The sequence below is a fragment of the Somniosus microcephalus genome, unplaced genomic scaffold, assembly GCF_052327205.1.
Source record: "Somniosus microcephalus isolate GS21.2 unplaced genomic scaffold, FLI_Smic_1.0 unresolved_chr9, whole genome shotgun sequence".
Taxonomy (NCBI): domain Eukaryota; kingdom Metazoa; phylum Chordata; class Chondrichthyes; order Squaliformes; family Somniosidae; genus Somniosus; species Somniosus microcephalus.
In genome coordinates, this window is record NW_028225187.1 from 5915869 (window position 1) to 5925835 (window position 9967).

The following is a 9967-nucleotide window of genomic DNA, read 5'->3' on the forward strand; positions in this document are numbered from 1 at the left end:
CAGTCTCAAAATGTTAGCGACCACACACTGCAAACCATACACAAAAAGAAAATCACAAGGCCCGTGCGAGGCACTTAACCGCAATCAAATACAGCAACCAAATAAGTTAGCGTCAAAGATTTTGTGATTAGAAATTCATACCTCTAGCATTTGGCTGAAAACAAGAGATTGCAGGCGCTGCTCGCTTCTCGGCCGCGGTGCCCGCGACAGGAAAAAGTCATCCGCTCACAGCTGAGTCCTCCAACGGACTGGAGCTGCTTGTGACGGATCAGTTCAATCCTCAGGCCCTGATTGGACAAATTCAACGGGGGCGTTCTCGCGCCGTTCTATGTAATTGGTTGGTTGTTTCACGTGATTAGGGTGCGGAGCGATGCAAGGAAGATGCAGTTTTCTGACAATTGTTATAGTTTCAAGCTTTCCATTCTAATCCATGTATGTGTAAACCTGAGGAAAGTGCAGAAAAGAGTTTTCAGAATGGATTATCCACTGTGGCCGATTTTCATGCTGGATTTTAATGCAAGAACGCTGCACTTGGAGTATTGGTATAAGGGATGTAGAATATCCATGCTGCCTGGCAGAAGACTGATCGATGAAGCGATTGTTCCCATTGGAAACAGGAAGGGAGCAGCAGGATGCTCACCATTGTTCATTTCACGGAATCAAAGACTCCATTTTTAAACAATAGATGAGTTTGCAAAAATTAAAAGTTACTCACGTCTCTGGGTGGGCTCAAACCACCAACTTTTCAGTTAACAGCCGAACGCGCTGGCCCATTGCACCACAGAGACAGACACGAACGTCTCTACAATTGGAATTATTCCACATGAACCCATGTGATTATGTGCCAGAGTGTTCACAGCAGAGGCACCGATTTCGAAGCAAATGAGAAGCTGCGTGGATCCAAACCACCATCAGGGTAGTCGTGGCCGAGTGGTTAAGGCGATGGACTAGAAATCCATTGGGGTTTCCCCGCGCACATTCGAATCTTACCGAGGATGTCGTCTCAAATGATCGGTTTTTACTTAATTTGAACTGCTGCCTTTCGGTTCCTCTGCCGAGATTCAAAGCTGCAATCAAACAAAGTTTCAAGCAGAAAGTATAACAAGCACTTCACCCCATTATGACATTCCGAGAGGCCGAAGCCAAAGGAGAATACTACGTTATTTAACGCTCTTGAAACCGTCAAAGCAATTTTAACCGTCGAAAATATTTTATTTTGCCACCCATTGAAGAAAATGCACGTCTTCCGCGCAGCCATCTTGCAGTTGATGCTGCTTCCTACTGCAATGCTTCTTTAATGAACTAAGCCAGACGAGCCACAGTTCTCAACACCGCCGGCCTAAATCGGTACATTCGATCATAAGAAATAGGAGCAGGATTTGTCCATGCGGCCCTCGATCATGCTCCGCCATTCAATAAGATCATGGCTGATCCTCTACCTCAACTGAAAATTACCGACCTAGCCCCATATACCTTGATTTCCGTAATGTACATATCCATCTCAGTTAGGAATGTACTCAACGACTGAACCACCACAGCCCTCTGCGTTAGAAAACCCCAAAGATACACAACCCTTACAATGAAGCAATTTCTCCTCATCTCAATCTTAAATGGCCGGCTCCTTATTCTGAAAATTTGACCCCTAGTTCGGGCTCCACAGCCAGGGTAAACAACCTCTCAGAATCCGCCGAGTCAAGCCATGAAAGAATTTATATGTTCTTCCTTCGTAGCGTCTGCTGAATTCATTTCACCACAGAAAACTATGTTTAGCTGGATGGACAACCAGCAGGAAAAACAATGCAGCCAAAGATTTATTCTCCAAACACATTCCCTGAGGCACGCGGCCATACAAAGGGACAAAAGCAGCACACAAGAGAAAAGGCGATTTGAATCCCGTTCGTAGTGTCGAATTTACTCAATTTGACCGAACGCCATATGAAGCAACAATTTGAATCAGATATTGCATTTAATTTCAGTCGCAAAATGTTAAGCGATCACACACTGCAAACCGTACGCAAAAAGAAAAGCACAAGGCCCGTGCGAGGCACTCAACCGCATTCAAATACAGCAACCAAATCAGTTAGCGTCAAAGAATTTGTCATTAGAAATTCATACCTCTAGCATTTGGCTGAAAACAAGAGATTGCAGGGGCTGCTCGCTTCTCGGCCGCGGCGCCAGCGACAGCAACAACTCATCCGCTCACAGCTGAGTCCTCCAACGTACTGGAACTGCATGTGACAGAGCAGTTCAATCCTCAGGCCCTGATTGGACACATTCAATGGGGGTGTTCTCGCGCCGCTCTATGTGATTGGTTGGTTGTTGTCATGTGATCAGGTTGCAGAGCGATGCAAGGAAGCTGCAGTTCTCTGGCAATTGTAATAGTTGCAAGCTTTCCATTCTAATCCATGTATGTGTAAACCTGAGGAAAGTGTAGAAAAGGTTTTCACTGTGGCCGATTTTCCTGCTGGGTTTTAATGCAGGAACGCTGCACTTGGAGTATTGGTATAAGGGATGTAGAATATCCATGCTGCCTGGCAGAAGACTGATCGATGAAGCGATTGTTCCCATTGGAAGCAGGAAGGCAGCGGCAGTATGCTCACCACTGTTCATTTCACGGAATCAAAGACTCCATTTTTAAACAATAGATGAGTTTGCAAAAATTAAAAGTTACTCACGTCTCTGGGTGGGCTCGAACCACCAACCTTTCAGTTAACAGCCGAACGCGCTGGCCCATTGCGCCACAGAGACAGACACAAACATGTTTGCAATTGGAATTATTCCACATGAACCCATGTGATTATGTGCCAGAGTGTTCACAGCAGAGGCACCGATTTCGAAGCAAATGAGAAGCTGCGTGGGTCCAAACCACCGTCAGGGTAGTCGTGGCCGAGTGGTTAAGGCGATGGACTAGAAATCCATTGGGGTTTCCCCGCGCAGGTTCGTAATCCTGCCGACTACGGCACCGAGGACGTCGTCCCAAATGATCGGTTTTTACTTAATTTGAACTGCTGCTTTTCGGTTCCTCTGCCGAGATTCAAAGCAACAATCAAACAAAGTTTCATAGCAGAAAGTATAACAAGCACTTCACCCCATTATGACATTACGAGAGGCCTAAGCCAAAGGAGAATACTACGTTATTTAACGCTCTTGAAACCGTCAAAGCAATTTTAACCGTCGAAAATATTTTATTTTGCAAACCATTGAAGAAAATGCACGTCTTCCGCGCAGCCATTTCCAGTTGATGCTGCTTCCTACTGCAATGCTTATTTAATGAACTAAGCCAGACGAGCCACAGTTCTCAACACCGCCGGCCTAAATCGCTACATTAGATCATAAGAAATAGGAGCAGGATTTGGCCATGCGGCCCTCGATCATGCTCCGCCATTCAAAAAGATCATGGCTGATCCTCTACCTCAACTGAAAATTACCGACCTAGCCCCATATACCTTGATTTCCGTAATGTACATATCCATCTCAGTTAGGAATGTACTCAACGACTGAACCACCACAGCCCTCTGCGTTAGAAAACTCCAAAGATACACAACCCTTACAATGAAGCAATTTCTCCTCATCTCAATCTTAAATGGCCGGCCCCTTATTCTGAAACTTTGACCCCTATTTCGGGATCCACAGCCAGGGTAAACAACCTTTCAGAATCCGCCCAGTCAAGCCATGAAAGAATTTATATGTTCTTCCTTCGTAGCGTCTGCTGAATTCATTTCACCACAGAAAACTATGTTTAGTTGGATGGACAACCAGCAGGAAAAACAATGCAGCCAAGGATTTATTCTCCAACCACATTCCCTGAGGCACGCGGCCATACAAAGGGACAAAAGCAGCACACAAGAGAAAAGGCGATTTGAATCCCGTTCGTAGTGTCGAATTTCCTCAATTTGACCGAACGCTATTTGAAGGAACAATTTGAATCAGATATTGCATTGAATTTCAGACGCAAAATGTTAAGCGATCACACAGTGCAAACCGTACGCAAAAAGAAAATCACAAGGCCCGTGCGAGGCACTAAACCGCATTCAAATACAGCAACCAAATCAGTTAGCGTCAAAGATTTTGTCATTAGAAATTCATACCTCTAGCATTTGGCTGAAAACAAGAGATTGCAGGGGCTGCTCGCTTCTCGGCCGCGGCGCTAGCGACAGCAACAAGTCATCCGCTCACAGCTGAGTCCTCCAACGTACTGGAACTGCATGTGACAGAGCAGTTCAATCCTCAGGCCCTGATTGGACACATTCAATGGGGGTGTTCTCGCGCCGCTCTATGTGATTGGTTGGTTGTTGTCATGTGATCAGGGTGCAGAGCATGCAAGGAAGCTGCAGTTCTCTGGCAATTGTAATCGTTGCAAGCTTTCCATTCTAATCCATGTATGTGTAAACCTGAGGAAAGTGTAGAAAAGGGTTTTCAGAATGGATTATCCACTGTGGCCGATTTTCCTGCTGGATTTTAATGCAAGAACGCTGCACTTGGAGTATTGGTATAAGGGATGTAGAATATCCATGCTGCCTGGCAGAAGACTGATCGATGAAGCGATTGCTCCCATTGGAAGCAGCAAGGCAGCAGCACTATGCTCACCACTGTTCATTTTCCGGAATCAAAGACTCCATTTTTAATCAATAGATGAGTTTGCAAAAAAAAAGAGTTACTCACGTCTCTGGGTGGGCTCAAACCACCAACTTTTCAGTTAACAGTCGAACGCGCTGGCCCATTGCGCCACAGAGACAGTCACGAAAATGTTTGCAATTGGAATTATTCCACATGAACCCATGTGATTATGTGCGAGAGTGTTCACAGCAGAGGCACCACTTTCGAAGCAAATGAGAAGCTGCGTGGGTCCAAACCACCGTCAGGGTAGTCGTGGCCGAGTGGTTAAGGCGATGGACTAGCAAATCCATTGGGGTTTCCCCGCGCAGGTTGGAATCTTGCCGACTACGGCACCGAGGACGCCGTCCTAAATGATCGGTTTTTACTTAACTTGAACTGCTGCCTTTCGGTTCCTCTGCCGAGATTGAAAGCTGCAATCAAACAAAGTTTCAAGCAGAAAGTATAACAAGCACTTCACCCCATTATGACATTACGAGAGGCCGAAGCCAAAGGAGAATACGACGTTATTTAACGCTCTTGAAACCGTCAAAGCAATTTTAACCGTCGAAAATATTTTATTTTGCAACCCATTGAAGAAAATGCACGTCTTCCACGCAGCCATCTTGCCGTTGATGCTGTTTCCTACTGCGATGCTTATTGAATGAACTAAGCCAGACGAGCCACAGTTCTCAACACCGACGGCCGAAATCGGTACATTAGATCATAAGAAATAGGAGCAGGATTTGGCCATGCGGCCCTCGATCATGCTCCGCCATTCAATAAGATCATGGCTGATCCTCTACCTCAAATGAAAATTACCGACCTAGCCCCATATACCTTGATTTCCGGAATGTACATATCCATCTCAGTTAGGAATGTACTCAACGACTGAACCACCACATCCCTCTGCGTTAGAAAACTCCAAAGATACACAACCCTTACAATGAAGCAATTTCTCCTCATCTCAATCTTAAATGGCCGGCCCCTTATTCTGAAACTTTGACCCCTAGTTCGGGCTCCACAGCCAGGGTAAACAACCTCTCAGAATCCGCCCAGTCAAGCCATGAAAGAATTTATATGTTCTTCCTTCGTAGCGTCTGCTGAATTCATTTCAAAACAGAAAACTATGTTTAGCTGGATGGACAACCAGCAGGAAAAACAATGCAGCCAAAGATTTATTCTCCAACCACATTCCCTGAGGCACGCGGCCATACAAAGGGACAAAAGCAGCACACAAGAGAAAAGGCGATTTGAATCCCGTTCGTAGTGTCGAATTTCCTCAATTTCACCGAACGCCATATGAAGCAACAATTTGAATCAGATATTGCATTTAATTTCAGTCGCAAAATGTTAAGCGATCACACACTGCAAACCGTACGCAAAAAGAAAATCACAAGGCCCGTGCGAGGCACTAAACCGCATTCAAATACAGCAACCAAATCAGTTAGCGTCAAAGATTTTGTCATTAGAAATTCATACCGCTAGCATTTGGCTGAAAACAAGAGATTGCAGGGGCTGCTCGCTTCTCGGCCACGGCGCTAGCGACAGCAACAAGTCATCCGCTCACAGCTGAGTCCTCCAACGTACTGGAACTGCATGTGACAGAGCAGTTCAATCCTCAGGACCTGATTGGACACATTCAATGGGGGTGTTCTCGCGCCGCTCTATGTGATTGGTTGGTTGTTGTCATGTGATCAGGGTGCAGAGCGATGCAAGGAAGCTGCAGTTCTCTGGCATTTGCAATAGTTGCAAGCTTTCCATTCTAATCCATGTATGTGTAAACCTGAGGAAAGTGTAGAAAAGGGTTTTCAGAATGGATTATCCACTGTGGCCGATTTTCCTGCTGGATTTTAATGCAAGAACGCTGCACTTGGAGTATTGGTTTTAGGGATGTAGAATATCCATGCTGCCTGGCAGAAGACTGATCGATGAAGCGATTGTTCCCATTGGAAGCAGGAAGGCAGCAGCAGTATGCTCACCACTGTTCATTTCACGGAATCAAAGACTCCATTTTTAAACAATAGATGAGTTTGCAAAAATTAAAAGTTACTCACGTCTCTGGGTGGGTTCGAACTACCAACCTTTACAGTTAACAGCCGAACGCGCTGGCCCATTGCGCCACAGAGACAGACACGAACATGTTTGCAATTTGAATTATTCCACATGAACCCATGTGATTATGTGCCAGAGTGTTCACAGCAGAGGCACCGATTTCGAAGCAAATGAGAAGCTGCGTGGGTCCAAACCACCGTCAGGGTAGTCGTGGCCGAGTGGTTAAGGCGATGGATTAGAAATCCATTGGAGTTTCCCCGCGCAGGTTCGAATCCTGCCGAGGACGTCGTCCCAAATGATCGGTTTTTACATTCCCTGAGGCACGCGGCCATACAAAGGGACAAAAGCAGCACACAAGAGAAAAGGCGATTTGAATCCCGTTCGTAGTGTCGAATTTCCTCAATTTGACCGAACGCCGTAGGAAGCAACAATTTGATTCAGATATTGCATTTAATTTCAGTAGCAAACTGTTAAGCGATCACACACTGCAAACCGTACGCAAAAAGAAAATCACAAGGCCCGTGCGAGGCACTAAACCGCATTCAAATACAGCAACCAATTCAGTTAGCGTCAAAGATTTTGTCGTTAGAAATTCATACCTCTAGCATTTGGCTGAAAACAAGAGATTGCAGGGGCTGCTCGCTTCTCGGCCGCGGCGCCAGCGACAGCAACAAGTCATCCGCTCACAGTTGAGTCCTCCAACGTACTGGAACTGCTTGTTACTGAGCAGTTCAATCCTCAGGCCCTGATTGGACACATTCAATGTTCTCGCGCCGCTCTATGTGATTCGTTGGTTGTTGTCACGTGATCAGGGTGCGGTGCGATGCAAGGAGGCTGAAATTGTCTGGCAATTGTTATTATTTCAATCTTCCCGTTCTAATCCATGTATGTGTAGAAAAGGGTTTTCAGAATGGATTATCTGCTGTGGCCGAATTTCCTGCTGGGTTTTAATGAAAGAACGCTGCACTTGGAATATTGGTATAAGGGAAGTAGAATATCCAGGCTGCATGGAAGAAGACTGATCGATGAAGTTATTTTTTTTTAATTCACTGATGGGATGTGGGCGTCGCTGGCTGGCTAGGCCTGCATTTAGAGCCCATCCCTAATTGCCCTTGAGAAGATGGTGGGGAGCCACCTTCTTGAACCGCTGCAGTCCATATGGTGTAGGTACACCCACACTGCTGTTAGGAAGGGTTCTCCAGGATTTTGGCCCAGCGACAGTGAAGGAACGGCGATACATGTCCAAGTCAGGATGGCTTGCGGCTTGGAGAGGAAGTTGTAAGTGGTGATGTTCCCATGCGTTTGCTGCCCTTGTCCTTCTAAGTGGTAGAGATCGCGGGTTTGGAAGGTGCTGTTGCAGGAGCTTTGGCGAGTAGTGCAGTGCATCTTGTAGATGGTACGCCAATGGTGGAGGGAGTGAATGTTGAAGATGGAGTGCCAATCAAGTGGACTGCTTTATCCTGAATGGTGTCGAGCTTCTTGAGTGTTGTTGGAGCTGCACTCATCCAGGCAAGTGGAGAGTATTCCATCACACTCCTGACTTGTGCCTTGTAGATGGTAGAAAGGCTTTGGGGAGTCAGGAGGTGAGACACTCGCTGCAGAATTCCCAGCCTCTGGCCTGCTCTTGTAGCCACAGTATTTATATGGCTGGCCCACTTCAGTTTCTGATCAATGGTGACCACCGGCATGTTGATAGTGGGGGATTCAGCGATGGTAATGCCATTGAATGTCAAGGGGAGATGGTTAGAGTCTCGCTTGTTGGAGATGGTCATTGCCTGGCACTTGTGTGGTGCGAAAGTTAATTGCCACTTTTCAGCCCCAGTCTGAATGTTGTCCAGGTCTTGCTGCATATGGACACGGACTGCTTCAGTATCTGACGAGTCTCGAATGGTGCTGAACAGTGTGCAATCATCAGCGAACATCCCCACTTCTGACCTTATGATGGAGGGATGGTCATTGATGAAACAGCTGAAGATGGTTGGGCCTAGGACACTGCCCTGAGGAACTCCTGCAGTGATGTCATGTGATTGAGATGAATGACCTCCAACAAGCACAGCCAACTTCCTTTGTGCTAGGTATGATTCCAACCAATGGAGAGTTTCCCCCTTGATTCCCATTGACTTCAGTTTTGCTAGGGATCCTTGATGCCACACTCGATCAAATGCTGCCTTGATGTCAAGGGCAGTCACTCTCACCTCACCTCTTGAGTTCAGCTCTTTTGTCCATGTTTGGACCAAGGCTGTAATGAGGTCAGGAGCTGAGTGGCCTTGGCGAAACCCAAACTGGGCGTCAGTTAACAGGTTATTGCTGAGTAAGTGCCGCTTGATAGCACTGTCGCTGACACCTTCCATCACTTTGCTGATGATTGAGAGTAGACTGATGGGACCGTAATTGGCCGGGTCGGATTTGTCCTGCTTTTTGTAGACAGGACGTATTTGGGCATTTTTCCACATTGCCGGGTAGATGCCAGTGTTGTAGCTGTACTGGAACTGCTTGGCTAGGGGCGCAGCCGGTTCTGGAGCACAAGTCTTCAGTACTATTGCCGGAATGTTGTCAGGGCCCATAGCCTTTGCAGTATCCAGTGTCTTCAGCCGTTTCTTGACATCACGTGGAGTGAGGACGAGATCAAGTAGGTTTTTTACTCTTGTTGGTTCCCTCACCACCTGTCGCAGACCCAGTCTGGCAGCTATGTCCTTTATGATTCGGCCAGCTCGGTCAGGTGTGGTGCTACCGAGCCACTCTTGGTGATGGGCTTTGAAGTCCCCCACCCAGAGGACATTTTGTGCCCTTGCTACTCTCAGTGCTTCTTCCAATTGGTGTTCAACATGAAGGAGTACTGATTCATCAGCTGAGGGAGGGCGGTAGGTGGAAATTAGCAGGAGGTTTCCTTGCCCATGTTTGATTTGATGCCATGCGACATCATGGGGTCCTGAGTCAATGTTGAGGACTCCCAGGGCAAATCCCTCCCGACTGTATACCACGGTGCCACCACCTCTGGTGGGTCTGTCCTTATCGTTGCGACAGGGCATACCCAGGGATGGTGATGGTGGTGTCTGGGACATTGGTTGTAAGGTATGATTCGGTAATTATGACTATGTCATGCTGTTGCTTGACTAGTCTGTGGGACTGCTCTCCCAATTTTGGTACAAGCCCCCAGATGTTGGTAAGGAGGACTTTGCAGGGTCGAAGGGCTGGGTTTGCCGTTATCGTTGCCGTTTCCCATGCCGAGGTCGATGACGGGTGGTCCGTCCAGTTTTATTCTTATTGTTTTTCGCAGCAGTTGTTTACAACTGAGTGGCTTGCTAGGCCATTTCAGAGG

At 46.9% G+C, this 9967-nt stretch overlaps 3 non-coding genes across 3 annotated transcripts; 2 read left to right on the top strand and 1 right to left on the bottom strand.

Annotated features, from left to right (window-relative positions):
• Positions 1-2674: 2674 nt before the first annotated feature.
• trnan-guu (transfer RNA asparagine (anticodon GUU)) lies at positions 2675-2748 on the bottom strand. Its single transcript has one exon. It is a non-coding gene; the product is annotated as a tRNA-Asn (tRNA).
• A 128-nt stretch (positions 2749-2876) lies between these two features.
• On the top strand, positions 2877-2959 carry trnas-aga (transfer RNA serine (anticodon AGA)). Its single transcript has one exon. It is a non-coding gene; the product is annotated as a tRNA-Ser (tRNA).
• A 1904-nt stretch (positions 2960-4863) lies between these two features.
• trnaa-agc (transfer RNA alanine (anticodon AGC)) lies at positions 4864-4946 on the top strand. Its single transcript has one exon. It is a non-coding gene; the product is annotated as a tRNA-Ala (tRNA).
• Positions 4947-9967: the final 5021 nt, after the last annotated feature.